We start from the raw sequence: 20433 nt of genomic DNA, 5'->3' as shown, positions 1-20433 counted from the left end.
CAGAATTCCAGGGGGCCCACAGAGCATGCGAATTCAGTGAGACTCAGGGTGAGTACAAGGTAAGCAAGTTACACATACAACTGAGTAAACGGGGTGCTGACAGCCCCTAGGGGCCATGCTTCCCTTTTGAACCAAACTTTGTTTCAGATGCAAAAAAAGCCAATGAAGTCCTAAGAAACACAATCCTATCATACCCTTTTGTGTGTTACTTCCTTGTATTTGCCAACCACTTATGCTTAAAATGATGACAGAGAAGGTCAGGAAAAGATAGGGCAACACATCGTTCCTTTTCCCTCAGTCCTTCCTCATTTATCGATAAGTCAAAGAGTGTGTTGGTAGGATGTACATATATGAAGAAGAGAAATAAAAACAGTGGAGTTAGTTTTGTTCATGGTTTCCATTGTTCTGGTAAGAGTGGAATACGTGTACACTCTATGAGATACAAATGGTGTAATTTTAGTGATTCTACTCCGGGGTTAAATGCTCTGATATTTGCCTTTACAACTGACATTGCACATTATAAAGATGGACAGTGAAATTCATGCTAAGAATTAAAAATCTAATCTTTCTTTACTCAGAACAGTATTAACTAACAAATAAAAGCCACTATGATGAATTGAGGGAAAGACAGACTGTAGAGGGAAGAGAAAAGCTTTCTATTTTAGTATTTTTAAAGGCTCTTTCCCTGCGTTTTGAACAAAGGGCTCCACATTTTCATTGTGTCCTGCAAAGTCCATTGCCTCAGCTCTGGGTAGAAATGGCACCTGCTGGAGGAGGGGGTAGAGAGAATGACTTTGCTGGCTTATTCCAAGGTCATGGTTTGGTGACTGAGGAAGGCAGTAGTACTTCTACTACTGTTAGGGACAGGGCAGCCAGGAGGAAGAGCAGGGCAGGTGGTGATGGCATCTCAGTATCTCTTGCGTTGGAGGTGCCTGGGGGACGTTTAGATAGAACAATCCTCAGCTGGAGAGGCAGGCCTGGTGCTTAAGAGAGAGATGGGTTATTCATGGGAGGCGGGCCTCGGGTAAATGGTCAAGGTCTTTCAGGGAGCAGTCAGAGAGAGGGAGGGAGAAGAGCTGTCCACATTTGCAGAGCACTTGCTAAGGCCTGTAACTCATTTGTTCCTCACCGGAACCTTAGGAGGTGAGGGCTACTGTCCACATTTTACAGGTGAGGAGGTAGCTCAAAACCTTCCCTGACCACTCCCTCCTCCTCTGCCTCTCTTTCTCTCTCTTCTGTGCTTAATTTTTCTCCATAACATTTAGGTCACCATCTGACATATTGTATATGTTACTTATTTATTTTCTCTCTCTCTCTCTCACTAGCATGCCACTCCCTGAGGGCAGACTTTTGGTACATTTTGAGTACTGCTCTATCTTTTTGTCTCAACTGAGCTCGGACATGAGGACCCGTGGGTGACGGGTTTTTCAGAATTACCAAAGAAATGGATTTAATAAAACTGTAAGATAGGGTAAAGGTCCATTACTCTTGATACCCCTCTCGCATGTGTCTCTTCATTTTGTCATGTATAAAGCATACTTGTTTTTCTTTGATCCTCAACATTTCAGGTTGAGATAAAATAAAATGTATCAATATTAACATATACACACTACTATATATAAAATAGATAAACAACAAGGACCTATTGTATAGCACAGGGAACTATACTCAATATCTTGTAATAACATATAATGGAAAAGAATCTGAAAAAGAATATATATATACATATATATGTATATAACCAGATCACTTTGCTGTAAACTTGAAACTAACACAACATTGTAAATTAACTATACTTCAAAAAAAAAAAAATCTCAGAAAAAAAGGTGGGTAGGAATCATTATCCAGCTGGGTTGTTTTTGTGAGGCAAAAATGAAACAGTATGTATTACATGTTGTAATATGTAAGGTCCCTATGAATGTCACTAACCGCTGTCCAGAAAATTATTTTTTCCCTTCAATAACTTGCTTGTCCTTCTCCCCTGCTCTACGTCTCATTCCTCCTTACAGCCCTCCTACGCCTCCTTCCTCCCCTTCCTTCCCATTCTCCACGCCCCCCACCCCCGCCGCGCTTTCCTCCTCCCTCTCTTTCCTCCCTCCGCCTCCCTTTTCCTCTCCTGGGCTCTAGTCCCTTCCCCCATGTCTCCTTCCGCCCCCTCCGCCGCCTCTGACTTCTGATGATAATCTTTAGGCTTTTCCGCCTCCTGGTGGCCAATATGCATCAGTGCATGTGCTACGTGCCTGGGAAACAGTCTCCGTCTCTCTACCAGTAAGTAAGGAGTGGTAATAAACAGGCAAGCCAAGGGCTGTGCTGTGCAGAATCCCAAAAGCCGAAAGACGTGGTGTTTTCCCGCAAGAACATTATAAAAGATTTAGAAGGTCTCATGAATAGATTAGGATTCTGTAGGCCACAAATTCAGGAGTTAATTCTGTATGTTTATTTAATATACAATATAAACTGAGGTTTATCTCAGTCCCCAGCCCTTTTCTGCTTAGTGGCAGGACCTTAGCCAAATCGGGCTACATCTAAGTCAGTGGGCTTTGTCTTAGTCAATTCAGGACTTTATCAACTAATTTGGGGACTCCACGTTTTTTCGGAATTTTATGTCAGTTTGCGCATGAAGAGAAGAGCTCTTTGTCCAGGTACCCAGAAGAGTTGCCGGCTCTCAACTGATATCTGCCCACTAGGAGATCTGCCTCTACATCCCTGTGCCTCGGTTTCTCAGCGTGGAACCCCGCAAATCCCCGCGTCTTTCCTCTGCATCCTGGCGAGGTGTCCTGGGGACTGTGCGCCTCTCAGCCACATGCACACCGAGCGGGACCCGGAAACCTGCTTCCGTGGAGCTTCCGTTCCACGCTGTGGTTCTGCCTCAGCTCCTCCGGAAGCCGGGTCCGCTGGGTTCCTACATCTTTTTCTCTAAAGTAATCTTGATTTTTTTTTTTTTTTTTACTGTGATCCACAGTAAGAAATACATTTTATATTGTAACTCAAGACAGCATCCATATTTATATACATACCATTTGCTCTTATACCTTTTTGTTCTATTTGATATTTTTAAAATGTTGGTCGCTACTCAATGTATTGATTTTACAATCCAGTAATGAACCAGGACCTGCAGGTTGAAAAGCGGGTGAAAAACACTGTCCTGTGATTATTGTCTGTGGCATAAACGTTATGCCTCAAGTCCTGCAGGGCTCTGCTTTGTTACCCAAAAGACAAGATTTTGAGGCTCGAAAGTTTACTTTCAAATTATAGTTTTTGACATGGATATTTAAAAATGATTTTGAAAGTAAAAATGCACTTAATGTCATCATATTAATGCTGTAAGAACACTTTTATTCTGGCATGAGGACGAACAGAGAGTTTTCTGATGCAAAAGGATAAATACATGAGTTAATATTTCTTAATATTTTCTTGCCTACACCTTCTCCCAAATATGCCACCGTGGCATATTGATTATTTTGCATTAAAGTTACTTGAGAAACGTTCAGTACAAGAAGAAAACTCTGACCCTCCTTTTCTTCACTGAGAAACAAAGTTTCTATGGAAAGGTATCCTCCCTATGCAGAGAGGATGGAGGGCATCCTTATCTGGGGAGACAAGGAATTGGAGGCTGAGAAAGCTGTATACACAAACTTTGTTACTTCTTCATTAATTTGCTACCCCAAGCAAAAAACCCTTTGTTTTGTCAAATCTTCCCAAATAATTGATTATTTGTCTAAAAAGGAACATAAAGAGCCTGCTTTGGTCACTTCCTAGGTCCTATGCCTAAGGGGCTTCCATATATACCAAATTAAATTTCTTTTTCTCCTTTTAATCTGTCTTATATCAATTTGATTGTTAGACCAGCCAAAAGAACCTAGAAGGGTAAAGGAAAATTGTTCCTCGCCTACACGAGGGATCTGGAATTTTTTCTGTAAAAGGCTGAATATTATATATTTTTGGCTTTTCAGGCCATGTGGTCTCGGTCATAACTACACTTGTGTCGCAGCCATAGATGAATGGACATGGCCATGTCCCAGTGAAACCTTATTTATTTATGGGTGCTAAAATTTGAATATTATATAATTTCGATGTGTCACAGAATATTATTCTTCTTTCCATTTATATTCAACCATCTAAAAATGTAAAAACAGCTGTGAGTGATACAAAAACAAGTGATGGGCTAGATTTGGCCCAAGGACTATGCTTGCCGACGCTTGCTTTAATCTAACGACTTGACAGTTGAGAACTTTCCCAAGGCCTGGTTTTAAAATTCTACAAAAAAATTGGGAAGTGATTTACTCAAATGAAGGAAATCTGGTGAAGGAACTGACCTTAAATCATAGCTTGACTCTTTGTTAAAGTGCTTTATATTTAATACAAATCAAAATGCATAAGTGAATTATTAGCATTTCTATGCCTGGGATCTAGTGTGTGTTTTATATACTGGACGCTTATATCTTAAAAAGGAAAACTTTCTGCTTAGTGGAATATTTGTAATTTGTTGTTCTCTATGATGTTTATGCCATAAAACTTAGGCACTTCTATAAATACATATAAAATGTAAATGTGTGCAATACTAGAATTCTTATAAGTGTTACTGCATACTAAAAGGAATTGGTCCAAAGGGCAAACTCTAATGAGAAGATTCATTTATAGATTTATTAAAAAAAATTTTTTTTTGTAGATTTCATACTTTGATCATAGCTGGGGCGGGGGCGGGGGGTGTGGGTATTGTGTCAGTCAAGTTGCCTGTTGTCAGGTTCATCCCCTACCCTTCTCTTGCTCTGCTCTGTACCACAAGGAACTACATTTCCCAGGCTTCCTTCCCCTCTGGCTTCTGGGTAGGTGTAGCCAATGGGAGGACTGACAAAAGATTGGAACGCGGGAGGAAGGCAGAAGCCAGGGCATTTCTCCATCTCTCTGCTTTCTATAGCATTTTCTGCTGCAGCTGCATCTGTTCTCAGACTAGAGCTCCTCCCTCTGGCATCCTAGCTCCTGCTGCTCGTCCCTGGATCATCCTCTGTTCTAGCCCCCGCTCTGGGCTCTAACGCCACCTCTTCCCGTTGTCCCTCCATCTTTAGGAGCATAACAGCTTCTTGCTGTTGGTAATCTCTGCATTACCCTCCTGTGAGTCCCTATACTGACAGCCAGTTCATTTTGCGCTCTCTTACAATGTCTTTTAAATACGGCCCAGACCATCTGCTCCTTGAAGGTCGGGAAGGCAATCTCTGATATGAAATCATAACTCAAAAGACAGACTCCTAAGGACTCTTAAGTGTAAACTTTAATTTTCTCTCCTGAAAAGTCAGGTTACTGACACTGGTAAAGTCCGCTGACCAAAGACCTCCAGGAATACGCTTGTAGTCAAAGTTAGGTTTGGGGAGAGAACACACTGGAGGAATCTTGGGGCATCTAACTAAGAGGGAGTTGGGAGAAGCTTATTATTCTGAGGAGGGTGTGAGGAAATCAGACATAAGTTATGGATTGGGTGTTGTCAGGAAGCAGGGCAATTCAGTGAGTAGGTATTTCAGTAATCTTTATGTAGGAGGAAGGAGGACTAAAGTGAGGCTGGAGCTGTTACTGGTCAGAAAGCACAGTCACTTAAGCTGGAAAGGGGTTTACTTATCTCTGTGATTGCAGAGTATCCTTATCTCTTTCCTGTTTCAGGCATAGTTATGGAGGGACCTTGTCTCCACCTTGTTCTATCACAGGTAACAGAGTGGCCTTGTCTGATTATTGTTGATACTGTAAAACATTGTGTTCAAGTGTCCTAGCGTTTAGCTTCCAGCTCCTGGAATTTTTCTTTTTTTTTAATAGTTTTAACACCAACCTCACAGACGTATTGATAAGATTGAAAATAATTATATAACACCATATGAAAATTCAGAGAAATGTTTTCGGGCACATAGTAAGTGCTTAAAATAAATATTAGCTTCTTTTTATTGTCGTTATTGCTAAGCAATGATAGACTAGACCTTGGAGCCAGCTTGTACTGGTTTGCAGGAGCCAACTGTACACATCTCTACCTAGCTCAACATTCAATGATTTCAGTGACTTCACAGCTGTAGCTTGAGTCAGCTATGGTAGGAGAATCTATACCAGAATAGTGTTTTTCCCTGGAGAGCTGGTTATTAAACATATCAACATACCACTGCCTGGGATGACCAGGAGCCTCAATAGCCCAGTGAGAAATGAATGTGGAAATGGAAGGGCACTTAAGAAAAGTATTTGTTTTGATTGGAGTCAGAAGAAATTGGAAAGTCAGTCTAAAGTAAAGTCATACCTAATATGAAGTCCACATTATTATGAGACTTTTAGGGTAGTGTAACATTTGCAGAGCACCACTATCCATTTCTATATTTCTTTTTTTTAATGTGTACAAAGCTTTATTTTTTCTTGATCAATATTTTTTTATTGAAGTATAGTTGATTTACAATGTTGTGTTAATTTCTGCTGTATAGCAAAGTGATTCAGTTATATATATATATATATATATATATATATATACATTCTTTTTTAAAATATTCTTTCCCATTATGGTTTATCATAGGCTATGGAATATAGTTCTCTGTGCTATACAGTAGGACCTTGTTGTTTATCCATTCTATATATAAAAGCTTACATCTGCTGACCTCAACCTCCCACTCCATCCCTCTCCCAACCTCCTCTCCCTTGGCAACCACCAGTCTGTTCTCTATGTCTGTGATTCTGTTTTTGTTTCATAGTTAGGTTCATTTGTGTCATATTTTAGATTCCACATATAAGTGATACCATACGGTATTTGTCTTTCTCTTTCTGACTTACTTCACTTAGTATGATAATCTCTAGTTGCACGTTTCTATATTTCTGCCCAGCTTGGATTTATAAGGTGAGGAAGTGAAGTGCAGGAAGAATCCTAAATTAGTTTACAAAATAATTATACATTATTAACGAGGTAATAATTTTTAGAATTTTGGAGAAATTTGTGTATTTTCTGCCATATTTGTAGCATGTGTGTGCTAATGACTCCCATTACTTTATCACTTGCTGTATTATGAGAAAGATGTAATTATGATATTTAGAGTTAAGCACTAAAATGTGGGACATTAATAAGCAAGCGATAATAAAACACTACTGTATTAGTGATGTGTTAGTGATACCAGTTGCTTTATAGCACCCGTAAAAAACCCATAAATAAAAAAAAAACCCATAAATCTCAGTTTTTCACCTCAATAAATGTTTTTCTCTCAGGCAACATCTAGTGCAGATTTTCTGGTTGGTCTTCACATGGTCGCTAAGAGACTATCGTGTGACTTTGGAGTCTAGGACCATGGAGTCCTCTGTGTTTGACAGATAGAAAGGCAAAGGGACATAGAGAGGAACCTCCCAAACCAGGAGAGGTTTTCCTGGGTCAAGGCTCAAAGTTTCAAACTGGCTGGGTACAATTCTTTCCACATTCCATTGTCCAGATCTCAGCCACATGGCCGAAACTAATTGCAAGGGAGGCTAGGAAATGTAGTTTAGAGTGAATGTTTGTGTCCCCCCCCCCCCCCCAAGATTCATATGTTGAAACCTAATGCCCAGTGTGATGGTATTTGGAGGTGGGGCCTTCGGGAGGTGAGTCGGTGGAGCCCTCATGAACGGGATTAGTGTCCTTATAAAAGAGACTCCAGAGGACTCCCTGGCCCCTTCCACCATATGCGGACACAGCCATACTGAACTGCTGATGCCTTGATCTTGGACTTCCCAGCCTCCAGAACTGAGAGAAATAAATGGATTTTTTTTTTTGTTTAAGCCACCTAGTCTATGATATTTTGTGATAGCACCCCAAACAGACCAAGACAATTGTATTTCCAAGAAGAAAAGGAAAGAGACTTTGATAACTACTCTAGCAGCCTCTGCTGCAATAATTTACCACGTATTCTGTGTCACAGGGGATCCACAACCAAAATGAGGGACATATATCAAGTCTGAGAGTCTGATTTCTTAGAGAGGCCACCATCCCTTTGGGTCAAGTTCCTGGTGTTTGTTCTTAGCAGGGAGTGATAGCCATGCTATGGTGAGGTGGGTGTGGTAGCCAAAGGGGATATGTTACATGGAGGGCAAGCTGACCTCTCAGACGGGCCCCTAAAGAAGCTGTGCCTTAGCTTTTAGTTTAGTTATTTTCAATAGGTAATCAATAAATATATAATTAAAATATATGGTATACTAGATGCTGATTTATAGTATGCAGCATCTAGCCTAGGAAAAGCAAGGAAAAGAGATAAGGAGAATCAGAGGTACACAATTTTGAGACTACTGGACAGGATATTCTGAAAAATGATCCACTACTGTAAAACAGACGCACCTCTCTCTGAAAATTAAAGTTTCCAGTTCTTAATCTTGAAAAATGGGTCCAGAGCTCAGGATTCATGTTTCAGAATATCTTTTTCTAGGCGTTCAAAGCGACCTCTCCCTTATTTACATCTCTGGAAAAAATCTCATTGAGATTCGAAACCCGCCTGCAGTTTCCCAGACAGGCGCTTTAACCAGTCAAACCATGGTGCCGGGATCACTTGCTTCCTCCGGCAAAAAAGATTTCCTGCTCTTCTTAGGGGCAGTTTCAGATCCAGTGATGAGATTCGAAAGAACTCTCGCAGTATGAAATCGATCATTTCAACTAAGGACAAAAGCGGGTGTAAGGAGACGCCGTTGTCTCGCAGATGGGAGGCGGCACAATTAAACCGGCCGACCCTGGGTGAATTCATTTCACGGAAACACTAGTATGTGGTTAGAATCTACCATCAACTTTGGAAACAAATTCAAAACCCTGGTCAGCGTCCCTGATTAGGGAGAGGGGTAAGAGTAACACTCGTTGTTACTCTTACTCCAATCCCAAAAGCCCGACTTTACAATCGAATGTCTATTATTTCTAAAAAGACAAAAACGAAAAACTTCCCCAAACGTCTATTTTTGACGTATACGGAGAAAACTAGGAAAGAAAAGGAATGAAATAGAACAGGAAGCAATGAAAATGTCAATAGAAGTAATTCGGAGGCAGAGAGAATCAGGAAGTGGGCGGATGGACCGCCTTTTGACCCAGGAGGCCACTAGGCATCGTTTTGTATCCAGCTGCGTGGTCTTCACTTAGTACAGATAATTAATTTCATAGATCATGTTGACAGGTAAAGGAGCAAGGGGGCTCTCGCAGGACCTCGTGGCGCAACGGTAGCGCGTCTGACTCCAGATCAGAAGGTTGCGTGTTCAAATCACGTCGGGGTCAAGTGTTTTAGTGTCTGTGGGGTGTACTCGTCTATGAAGTGAAACGTAGAGAAAGACAAAAATGCCTTCTCTGCTTTCTCCAAAGTTGGATACCCTTAAAACACCTTTAGAAAGTAAATAAATAGGTAGGTGTACACTACTGTTACGTGCTTTGGGGGTTTATCTCTGGGCCCATAAAAACATTTTTATTCTTTTATTGCAAAAGACATTTTTCTTTCATTGCAAACGTTCTGAATTTCACTCTTCGCTAACTCCCAGCCTTCTCTCCACGCTCACTTCTGTGCTCCCTGACCCATCTCCTCATCCACATCTCTCTCCAACCGCCAGCAGCTTAGCAGATCTTCTGAGACAACTAGTCAGGTTCGATGGGGTGACCTCAGCTCACCTGCTTCACACCTGGGTCAGCTTTTCCTTGCTAGAGAGCTTACATAGCAAGCAGATTCTTGTCTCTCTGCGATTCCTACAAACCACGGAGTCAGTTCATTTCCGGATGCAGAAAACCTGAACGTAGTTTTTTGTTTGTTTGTTTTGTTTTGCCAAATTGAGACGAGAGGAAATGAACCATTACATCAGAGAAAGTTAATCCTCTGGGCTAGAAGTTCCGTGAACCCCCTAAAACTCTATGTTAAAAAAAAAATGTACAGGAATGTGCATTTTTTCTTACCTGGAACTCGAGAATCCTCCAACAGATTATGAACCATCACATGACAGCATGGAAGAAAGGGAAAGCACAATTATTTCAACAGAGCCTATTATTTTGTATAACTTAGAATGACTTTAAAACATGACATATGGAATATCAGCAGATATTTTGTTATAGATGTAATGTACACATTCACATAGTACCCAGTAACAGATATTACATCTAAGCATGCTTTTGTGCACGGGGAAGAGTATCCAAAGCAATATTTATCCATTTCTTATTAACCCTATTCTTAGTTCAGGCCCTTGGCCATCGCATTACAAATGACAGATTCCTGGTATGGGGGAAGAGAAAGAGACAGAAACAGAGAGAGAGACAGAGCGAGAACACATTTAATTCTGCAGGTTGGGAAAAAAAAAAAAGACAAGTCTGAAAAAAGCTGAATACTAACTATGTGAGGGTGTGTGTGTGAGTGGGCGTGGGGATGTGTGTGTTCACAGCAGAGTGGCGCAGCGGGAGCGTGCTGGGCCCATAACCCAGAGGTCGATGGATCGAAACCATCCTCTGCTAGAGGCGGTTACTTTTCCTCCTGAAGAGACCCTTGGGAGAAGAGAGTTTATTAAGAAAATTTGCCTTGTGTACATCCTCTTTGGCGAGGTGTCTGTTGAGATCTTTGGCCCATTTTTTAAGCATATGAAAAGCATATATCTTGAGAAGAATGCAAATTAAAACAACAATGAGATACCACTACACATCTATTAGAATAGCCAAAATCCAGGACACTGAACATCAAATGCTGGTGAGGAGGAGGAGCAACAGGAACTCTCATTCATTCCTAGTGCGAATGCAAAATGTTAGAGCCACTGTGGAAGATGGTTTGGCAGTTCATACCATCCAGCAATTGCCCTCCTTGTTAAATTGCCCAAAGGAGTTGAAACTTACGTCCACACAAAAACCTGTGCACAGATGTTTATAACAGCTTTATTCATAATTGCAAAAACTTGGAAGCAACCAAGATGCCCTTCAGTAGGTGAATGGATAGATAAACTGTGGTACGTGCAGACAATGGAATATTATTCAGCATTAAAAAGAAATGAGCTACCAAGCCATGAGAAACGTGGAGGAAACTTAAATGCACATTACTAAGTGAAACAAGCCTACCTGAAAGGCTACATACTGGTCAGCTCTACCCACCACCAGAGCCTCCCATCAAGGCTCTTAGATAGCCTCAACCACCAGAGAGCAGACAGCAGAAGCAAGAAAAACTACAATCCTGCAGCCTGTGGAACAAAAACCACATTCACAGAAAGATAGACAAGATGAAAAGGCAGAGGGCTATATACTAGATGAAGGAACAAGATAAAAACCCAGAAAAACAACTAAATGAAGTGGAGATAGGCAACCTTCCAGAAAAAGAATTCAGAATAATGATAGTGAAGATGATCCAGGACCTCAGAATAAGAATGGAGGCAAAGATCGAGAAGATGCAAGAAATGTTTAACAAAGACCTAGAAGAATTAAAGAACAAACAAACAGAGATGAGCAATACAATAACTGAAATGAAAACTACACTAGAAGGAATCAATAGCAGAATAACTGAGGCAGAAGAAAGGGTAAGTGACCTGGAAGACAGAATGGTGGAATTCACTGCTGTGGAACAGACTAAAGAAAAAAGAATGAAAAGAAATGAAGACAGCCTAAGAGACCTCTGGGACAACATTAAACGCAACAGCATTCGCATTATAGGGGTCCCAGAAGGAGAAGAGAGAGAGAAAGGACCAGAGAAAATATTTGAAGAGATTATAGTCAAAAACTTCCGTAACATGGGAAAGGAAATAGCCACCCAAGTCCAGGAAGCGCAGAGTCCCATACAGGATAAACCCAAGGAGAAACATGCCGAGACACATATTAATCAAATTGGCAAAAATTAAAGACAATGAAAGGCTACATACTGTGTCATTCCAATATATGACATTCTGGAAAAGGCAAAACTACAGAAACAGTAAAATGATCATTGGTTGCTAGGGGTTGGTGAGGGGAAGAAGGATGAATAGGCAAAGCACAGAGGATTTTTCAGGCAGTGAAAATCCTCTGCGTGATACTGTAACGCTGGGTACATGTCATTCTACATTTGTTCAGACCGATAGAATGTACAACATCAAGGGCGAACTATAATGAAAACTGTGGACTTTGGTACATAGTAGATTCATCGATTGTAGCAAATGTACCTGCTCTGTTGATAATGGGGGAGGCTATGCATGTGTGAAGGTGTGTGTGCTTTCCTCTCAATTTTGCTGTGAACCAGTAACTTCTCTAAAAAACTAAATCTTAAAAAAAGAGAGAAGAAAAATTGCTATCTAGAAGTCTTCTCTTTGTGAGACTTCCAATCTTAACTCTCAAAGAATGATGCATTTGAAAGGTCCCCTCTTTTAATTTCCCTCACACATCTAATGAAAGGATTCGTCAGTTTCAAAAACAATCAATTAAGGGATGTGATTTAAAGAAAATGTGTGTATGTAAAAGAAGAGTAGCGAACTATAGCTGAAGTCTGTTTATTAACATTTTTGTCATTTTGTATTAAGTGATATTATAAAATAAATACATTTTTAAATTAAAAAAAATTAACGCAGAGTCCTGGGAAAGATGGGAATTTGTGGAACTTCAAAGAGCTACAAAAGTAGCGAGCCAGCCAGGAGTCGAACCTGGAATCTTCTGATCCGTAGTCAGACGCGTTATCCATTGCGCCACTGGCCCACCCACAGTAAGTGGTAGCTTACAGTTTTAGAAAAAGGAAGTAGCGGCATTACTGTTGCTCTAAATATGAATGTGTGAAATCTTTCCTTTCAGCTTGCGAACCTCAAAACCTCAGAACTGAACTAAAAGAAAGTCTTACTGGTTCTTCTTTCTCACTCATGCAGTAGGATTCCTTCGTGGTCTATGAGAACTCTGTTTTGATGTAGCTTGTAAAAGGTCTGAGAGAATGTTTAATGTTTTAAAAAGTATCGGAAAATTTCTGAAGGTCAATCCTACCTCGCAGAAAGGCACGCAATTTTGTACGTTGTAGAGGGAAAGCGTAGTCGGCAGGATTCGAACCTGCGCGGGGAAACCCCAATGGATTTCTAGTCCATCGTCTTAACCACTCGGCCACGACTACACACGCAAACTTACTTTCTCAATCTTCTTCATGTTACTATATATCATTTATTCTAAGCTATTTCAGTATTTAGTAATTAAAAAGGGCAAAACAAAGGAGGCTAAGTTCCATTAATAGTTGATGAAACCGAAGAGGATTCAACCAACTTCAATTCCAGCATGTGGTAAACTGAGAATGCTCTTTGGTCTTTTCTAGAAAGCAAATCACCATATATTGCAATACTTTAAAAAATCCCTATTTTTGCTGGAGTAGGAGATTTATCCTCAATAAATAATCTGACAAAGCTGTTCCTTACAGGTACCCTATGTCTTCAGACATTTAGTCTAGTGCCTGGAATATAGTAAGGGCTCAACAAATGTCAGCAGCTATTGTAACCCTCATTTTAAAATTCAAGAATGAGGATCTATCAAAATGTTTCACAGGGAACCCTATCTTCTGTCTCTCTGCAAAGCTAAAAATATTTTAAAGCAGTAGACAGAATATTTTTGAATAAAATAGGAAAGTAGAAAATATTTCTGAGAAACAGATCCACTTCATTGCATGGGGCCTTTTCTCACAAGAGGAAAAACAACTTTATCTGATACTCTATGGATAATGTTTAAAAATATTTGCAAAGACCACCTCCAAAGCAAGAACAGAACCTCAGGATCTCCACTTTTCTGAAACTATACAACCATTATCACAATCTTATCTGTATGTGTATGCATGTGTGTGTATTAATGTGTAAGTAGAAGATTCTGTTTTTCATCAACAGCTTCATTCCATGAACAGAAGAAGGACAGGGCATGATTGATAAACCACAGCTTATGTGCTGATGGATTGAAAATTATCTCCAGCCCAGATCTCTCTTCTGGGTTCCAGAATATACAATTGTCTTTGTTATTTCTTTTTGCATGTCCATGGGCGTCTCAAAAGCAATACATCCCCAAACGAACGCTCTATCCTTTCCCCCAAAACTTGAAACTCGTCCAACAACCCAAATTTTTGACAGGAGCACTCAGGTACCAAACCCAAAGACTCAGAAGTCCCCTTATCCCTCCTCTCTCTGACTTTCTCTCCACAGCCCACAGGTTACCGGGTCTTTGGTTCAACCTCCTAATTTTTTCTCAGATCTGGCTCTTCCTCCCAAACGTCAGACCCATTTTCTTAGATCGGGTTCTAACAGTTTCTCATAGGAGTTACTGCAACGACTTCTTGGAAGTCTTTTGGCCTCCGGTTCCTTGTCCCTGAACAGATTCATTCTTCATTCATTTCTTCATTGTTTCAAAATTTTTATTTTGGGCACAATCGCATGCCAGACACTTGGCTAGGTGCTGCTCATTTAGTGGAGAGCAAGAAAAGTGTGGCCACTCTTTCTGAGGGATTTCTAGAATAAACGATTACAGAAGTAAACATTTACCATTGAGTATAAGTGAGAGGTCCACTGTGCTGTAGTAGCCCACAGGAAGAGTGTAGATCCCAGTCATGAAGGTCTTAGGTGGCTGCCTGGAGAGAGTCACTCATTAGACTCCAAGTTTCACGAAGAAATATTCCAGTTATACATTTATTACTTCTGAATGGGCAAATGGACACAGTAAATATATGTGGAATGAATCATATTTAAACTCAGATCTGAAGGATGTGTGGGAGTGAGCCAAATTGGAGAGGGGAGTGGTGGTCTAGACTTAAACCTCATAGAATAGGGGAGAAATGGAAGAAAGTGCTGTCTGGCTGGAACGTTGCTTTTTGGAGGCATACAGAGAGGGGCAGCAACGAGAGATAACACCAGAGAAGTAGTTTAGGGCAGATTACGTAGGTAGGGCTATGTCAACACTAACTGCTGTGTTCATCTGAGAACGCAAATCAGATTGGGTCCCTTCCCTCCTTTAAAGTCTTTAAAATTACTCTGTAGCCGGCGGGGAAGATCACAGATGGCATAGGAGGCCCTCATCACGGGCATCTATCTAACCTTCTCAGATCTCTTTCTGGCCACTCTGTCAAGGGAGCCTGGACTCCTGAGGCATAAAGGATCTGCCCTTCCTCACAGGGTGCTGGTTTCTTGATGCTGACCCTCTGTTTTGTCTCCTAGGAGCCCTGTGCTCTTCCATCAGAGCTTTTCTTTAAACAGGACAGCTTCTGTCAAGCTTTTTTTTTAAAAATTAAACTTTTATTATAAAAATTTTCAAACATTTAAAAAAGTTGAAAGAATAGGGAATTATCTGTATAGCCACCACCCAGATTCAATAATTGTTAACAATTTGCCCTCTTAGTCTTATCTGCCTTTTTCTGTTGAATCCTACGAAATTCATTTGCAAACATCATACCCTATATACATAAACATGTAACGTCTAAACATGTCTCATATAACCACAATACCATTATCATAACTAAAAATATCTAGCAATTCTTTATAAAAACATCTAATATCCCGTCCTTATTTAAATTTCTTTAATATGTCTTTTGGAGCCAGTTTCTCTTACCTGGATCCCACCAAAGTTCATTAACTGTTTTGGGTTGTAATGTTTCCTTAGTTCCCTTTAGCTTAGAAGAGGCTCCCAGCTTTCTGTTGATGTTGTTATTGTTTTGACATTGACTTTTTAAGAAGTCCAAGCCTCTTCTAGAATGTCCCACATTCTGAATTTTTCTCACTGATTCCTCATGGCAACTTTTAGTTTATTCCTCTACTCTAAACTAGAAATTAAGTCTAAATGATTGGTTAGAACCCTTTGATGGCTTACATTAGATTCAGGTTAAAAATTGTGGGCTTGACACTGTGCACTTTATACAGTACTCCACAACAGGAGGCACTTGTCAGGATACCCCACTGATGGTGAAGATAAAGTAGTGCCCCCAGGGCTCTTTCTTTTTCTCTTTGCAACTAGCAAATAATCTTGGGGTGATACTTGACCACACACATATTGTTTTCCAATAACCTTTTCCTAAGGGTTTTAAGATCATTAATGCTCTTTGCCTGGGTCTATTATTTCTCTAAGGATTACAGATGGTGAGTCTTCTACTATTTTCCTGCATTTGTTAGAAGGCAGTTTGGCAAGTTTGTTGACCTTTTTCTTGCCTTTCCCTGCAGCCCGGACTTCCCTCGGTGTTCTATGGCAGCTTCACATTTCCCCTATTGTAACAGTCTTAGAATGCAGGTAGGTACAAACTACTATGTATAAAACAAATAAGCTACAAAGATACGTTGTACAGCACAGGTAATATAGCCAATATTTTATAACTTTAAATGGAGTATAACCTATAAAAAATTTTAATCACTATGTTGTACACCTGAAACTAATATAATATTGTAAATCAACTATACCTCAACAACAAAAAAAATATGTACATTCAAAAAATAAAGTAAGCTGATGGACTAAGTGTCCAATGGAGAAATCTCATCGTAAAGATAACTAAATCAACCCCATCTCCGAGGAAGCAAACTGCACCTGCAAAAAAAAAAAAAGAAAAAGAAAAAAAAGAACGCAGGTAGTTGGCGTGAAATCATGAAAGGCTGTGTCTGAGGTATTTGCACCACTGTCGAGTGGGCTGGAGGAACCTGAGAGACGTTATGCAGCCTCTAAAGTCCAGAATGGTTCTCACACTCCAGTGTGTATAGGACTCAGTTTTGGGTAGTTGGTTAAAACCCAGATTCCTGAGCCCCACTCCCCAAATTCTAATTTTGTAGTTCAAGTGTAGTGCTGAGACGGACCTGGGACTGGCTGGGAAACCTTGCATTTCTAAGAAGCTCCCGGATGTTGCCACTGGTCCGCAGACCAAATTTTGCGGAGAGCAGACCGGGAGAACCGAGAACCGACTGTTTGGTGGATACTGTGGAGAAAGAGATAAGCAGACACTGGGTGGGTAAAAAGAAACAAAAACAAAGGAAAGGGTGTGGAGCGGAAGTACATGGAGTATAAAACTATCAAGATGAAAAGGAGATTTCTGATTACCGACTTTAACTAAGAAATTTTAAGAACGATCATCATGCATGTCCTCAGGTAATTTGTAAAGTAGCAATAGGCTGACCCCCTAGCAACCACGAAGGGATTCGAACCCTCAATCTTCTGATCCGAAGTCAGACGCCTTATCCATTAGGCCACGTGGTCCTGCTGTAGCAACAGGGATCTGTTTGGATAATTTGTTCAAAGAAAATAATCTCAATTACAATTGTAACACTGAAATTACTATTGCAAACGAAAGCATTTCCAACGCCTCAAAAATCTTACAGTCTAGCTGGGGAAACAAATTGAACCCAACGGTCAAAAGTACTGCAAAGTTACAACCGACATAACTACCAAGGAGTTATAACTAATAATAACAAAAAATAGAGTGCTTTACCTTTTGATGGAAATCAGGGAGAAAGGCCACAGCAGGGAAGGAACGCTTGAGCTGAGAGCTGAAGGAGAGGAACAGATAGAGCCGGATTGCTTTATATACTCAGGGAACCACCGCTGCCTTGCGGTGCTTTCAGGTAAAGATTGTGAATGAAAGACAAGAATTCACTTTTGTGCACTCCAGAAATCCCACTCAAAACAACTCTAAAACATAAATTCAAATTGGACCAAAAGTTCGGGAGAGGAGATAATAGCAACAAAATTATGTAATCTGGAAAGCCGATTGAAGTGTGATAGTTGACTTGTCAGACCCGAGAAAGCTGAATCCTAAAGAGGTCGTGTAGGAAAAGCGAAGAGGCTATGAGATTTACACCACAGAACCTGCATCCTCACGCTCCATGCCAGGCTCAGGAATTGTCAGCAGTAGCTTCACCTGGGAATTGCCTGTTAGGAGCTGAATTGTGTCCTCGTGTCACCCCCCTACCCCAAATATGTCGAAGTTCTAACTCCCAGTACCTCAGAGTGTGACTTTGTTTGGAGATAGGGTTTTTTAAAAGGTAATTAAAGTAAAATGAGGTCATATGGGTGGACCCTGATACAGTGACTGGTGTCCTTATCAAACAAAGAACAGGACACAGATACACAGAGGAAAGACCATGTGAAGACGCAGGGAGAAGACCGCCATCTACAAAGCTGTTGACAGGTTTGTTCTCGGACTTCTAGCCTCCAGAACTGTGAGAAAATAAACTTGTTGCTTAAGCCACTCAATCTGTGGTCCTTTGCTATGGCAGCAAACTAATACCACATTGCCCCTCCACCGTCCTGGAAGAAGACTGAAAGTTAATCTTTTTTTTTTTTTTTTTTGAGTGAGCAAAGTTTCGGGTGGCTAGGCTGGGGCAGTGATTCTCAAACTTTTCCCTGCATCACAATCAGGGAGAACTTGTTAAAACACAGACTGCTGGGGTCTGCCTCCAGAGTTTCTGATTCTGTAGGCCTGGGGTGTGGCCGAGGACTTGTATTGCTAACAAGTTCCCAGCTGATGCACGTGCTCCTGATCCCGAGCACTTTTTAAGAATCACTGGCTGGAGGAAGATCTACTAGCACAGGGCTGGTAGAAAATGGCAAGAACTCAGTAAATATTAGCGATTTGCTTCGAGTTGTTGTGAACTGAATGGCACGTGTACACTGTAGAGACCCGAAGGCCCACGGAATTCCACTGAGAAGTGAGGGTTTCGGGAAGACATGCCATCTACACTAGGCTTTTGAGGATAAAGCAGTTTTTCACCAGGTTGAGAATGAGGTCAGGCGAGCGCTAAGAAAAGAGGGGAGGGGGAGTGGGAGGCGAGGCCTGACACCGCAGGGCAGTGCAAGGCTGGTAGTTTTTTTCAGAAGAGGAGAAGTCTAGTGAATTTATAGGAAAAGTGGTAGTTCGAACATCGTGGCAATTCTTATTCCTGTTTCATTGCGTATCTAAACTCAGTACGTACACAGTTTTTTCTCAAAACAGGAAAATTCCGACAAGTGGAAAGATCGAACGCGAGAAACCACTGAGTTTCCCCTACATGGAGCACCTAGGCTCTTTGGATTAATATTTAATCTGGTTAATCCCTTATTTTTTTCCACCAAGCATTAGCGAAGCTATGAATAGTGGCGAGAAAAATGATCAAATCTACCAATAAAAAGGAATAAATCTTTAGAAACTGGGGGCGAGGAGAAAGCATTATTTAAATTCTAATTTAGAAGAAAGGATACCTTTTCGTGTGACCTCGTGGCGCAACGGTAGCGCGTCTGACTCCAGATCAGAAGGTTGCGTGTTCAAATCACGTCGGGGTCAAAATGTTGGGTTGCCTTTTGAGTAGGGGGAGAAATAAAGAGCAAGGCTTCTTTCCTCTTCGGGATGTGTAGTCGGTCTTGAGACCAGAACCCAAGATGAGGTAAAGAAAACAGATTATCTGCTCTGACAGAGTTTCAGTGGCATACGTCTGCCCTTAACTTGCCATTGGAATTCTAGAACGAGGACGAGTTCCCCTAATGGGCAACTTTCTTTAACCGAGAGATTTAATTTAAACACTCTCCCTTTTGGCACCAGAGAATGCATAGTCGTCTGGTTTCCCTTTCTTCTATGATCGTTTCTTTCCGCGTCTTTAACTGCTGAGGACCCCTAAGGCCCTAAAATGTTGGCGTTTTCCCAGGGTCACCCTCGGCACTCTTTTGCCTCCTGACTGTTCCTTTGCCTATCTGCCTACAACAAGTCGTGCGTTTTTCTCAGATTCATTGCCCGCCACTACCCCGCTGAGCCTGGAACCTGGAACCATCCTGGACACTTCTTCTTCTTCTCCTCCTCCCTCCCCCTCCCCCCACCCTGTCCATCCTTTTCCCAATCCGAGCAGGGAGTTCGGGAGTTTTACCTCCTAAAGTGTTATATCCCATGTATCCTCTTCTCTCCGTTACCACAGTGGCCTCCTTCCTTCCATCATATGTCTTGTCTGGGTGTTGACATGAACCTCTTAAGTCCTCGTCGCAGACCTCCTCTTTCTCAGTTAGATCAGTGTCCTTATTATGCTTTTTTTTAAAAATGCAAATCTTATCCTGACATTCCCAGCTTAAAACAAAATAATAAGCAACCATTCTGATTAACCCTGTCCCACAGGTCTTCTTTCAGTTCCCCAAATAGTGTTGCTCTGTCCCAGGGAAGGACCTTACTTTCTTTTCCTCTGATAGTGTTAAAGAGAAATTGCACTGGACACTTGTTAAAAAGGATCTGACAGATTTTTATTCAAGCTAGGATAGTAAGAGACTCCAGTACACAACTGAACTCAACTCTGAATAATAGCAAGGACAGCTGGGGATTTATAGCAAGTGGGCAGGGTGAGGGGGGGTCAGAGGATGGAAAATTACAAACAGGAGCTTGATTAGTTATCAGGGGTAGAGGGATTCTCAATAAACTGGCTTAGCAGGATTCTTGCTAAAATTGGACTCAGTAGACCAAGGTTAAGGCCTAGCAGAGAGGAGGGCTCAGAGGAGCCTGAGTAAAGTTTGGTCAAAGAGGGAGTCCTTGTCAATGGTATGTCATAAGGCCTCCTTCTTATTACTAAGTTGGC

At 41.1% G+C, this 20433-nt stretch overlaps 6 non-coding genes across 6 annotated transcripts; 3 read left to right on the top strand and 3 right to left on the bottom strand.

Moving 5' to 3' along the window:
- Positions 1–9154: 9154 nt before the first annotated feature.
- TRNAW-CCA lies at positions 9155–9226 on the top strand. Its single transcript has one exon. It is a non-coding gene; the product is annotated as a tRNA-Trp (tRNA).
- Positions 9227–10366: 1140 nt separating this feature from the next.
- Positions 10367–10438, top strand: TRNAM-CAU. Its single transcript has one exon. It is a non-coding gene; the product is annotated as a tRNA-Met (tRNA).
- A 2111-nt stretch (positions 10439–12549) lies between these two features.
- On the bottom strand, positions 12550–12622 carry TRNAR-ACG. The gene has a single exon. It is a non-coding gene; the product is annotated as a tRNA-Arg (tRNA).
- A 318-nt stretch (positions 12623–12940) lies between these two features.
- On the bottom strand, positions 12941–13022 carry TRNAS-AGA. Its single transcript has one exon. It is a non-coding gene; the product is annotated as a tRNA-Ser (tRNA).
- A 4009-nt stretch (positions 13023–17031) lies between these two features.
- TRNAR-UCG lies at positions 17032–17104 on the bottom strand. The gene has a single exon. It is a non-coding gene; the product is annotated as a tRNA-Arg (tRNA).
- A 1990-nt stretch (positions 17105–19094) lies between these two features.
- On the top strand, positions 19095–19166 carry TRNAW-CCA. Its single transcript has one exon. It is a non-coding gene; the product is annotated as a tRNA-Trp (tRNA).
- Positions 19167–20433: the final 1267 nt, after the last annotated feature.

The sequence above is a fragment of the Balaenoptera musculus genome, chromosome 11 (assembly GCF_009873245.2).
Source record: "Balaenoptera musculus isolate JJ_BM4_2016_0621 chromosome 11, mBalMus1.pri.v3, whole genome shotgun sequence".
In the NCBI taxonomy this organism is placed as follows: Eukaryota; Metazoa; Chordata; class Mammalia; order Artiodactyla; family Balaenopteridae; genus Balaenoptera; species Balaenoptera musculus.
This window is presented reverse-complemented; position numbering and strand designations above follow the sequence as displayed.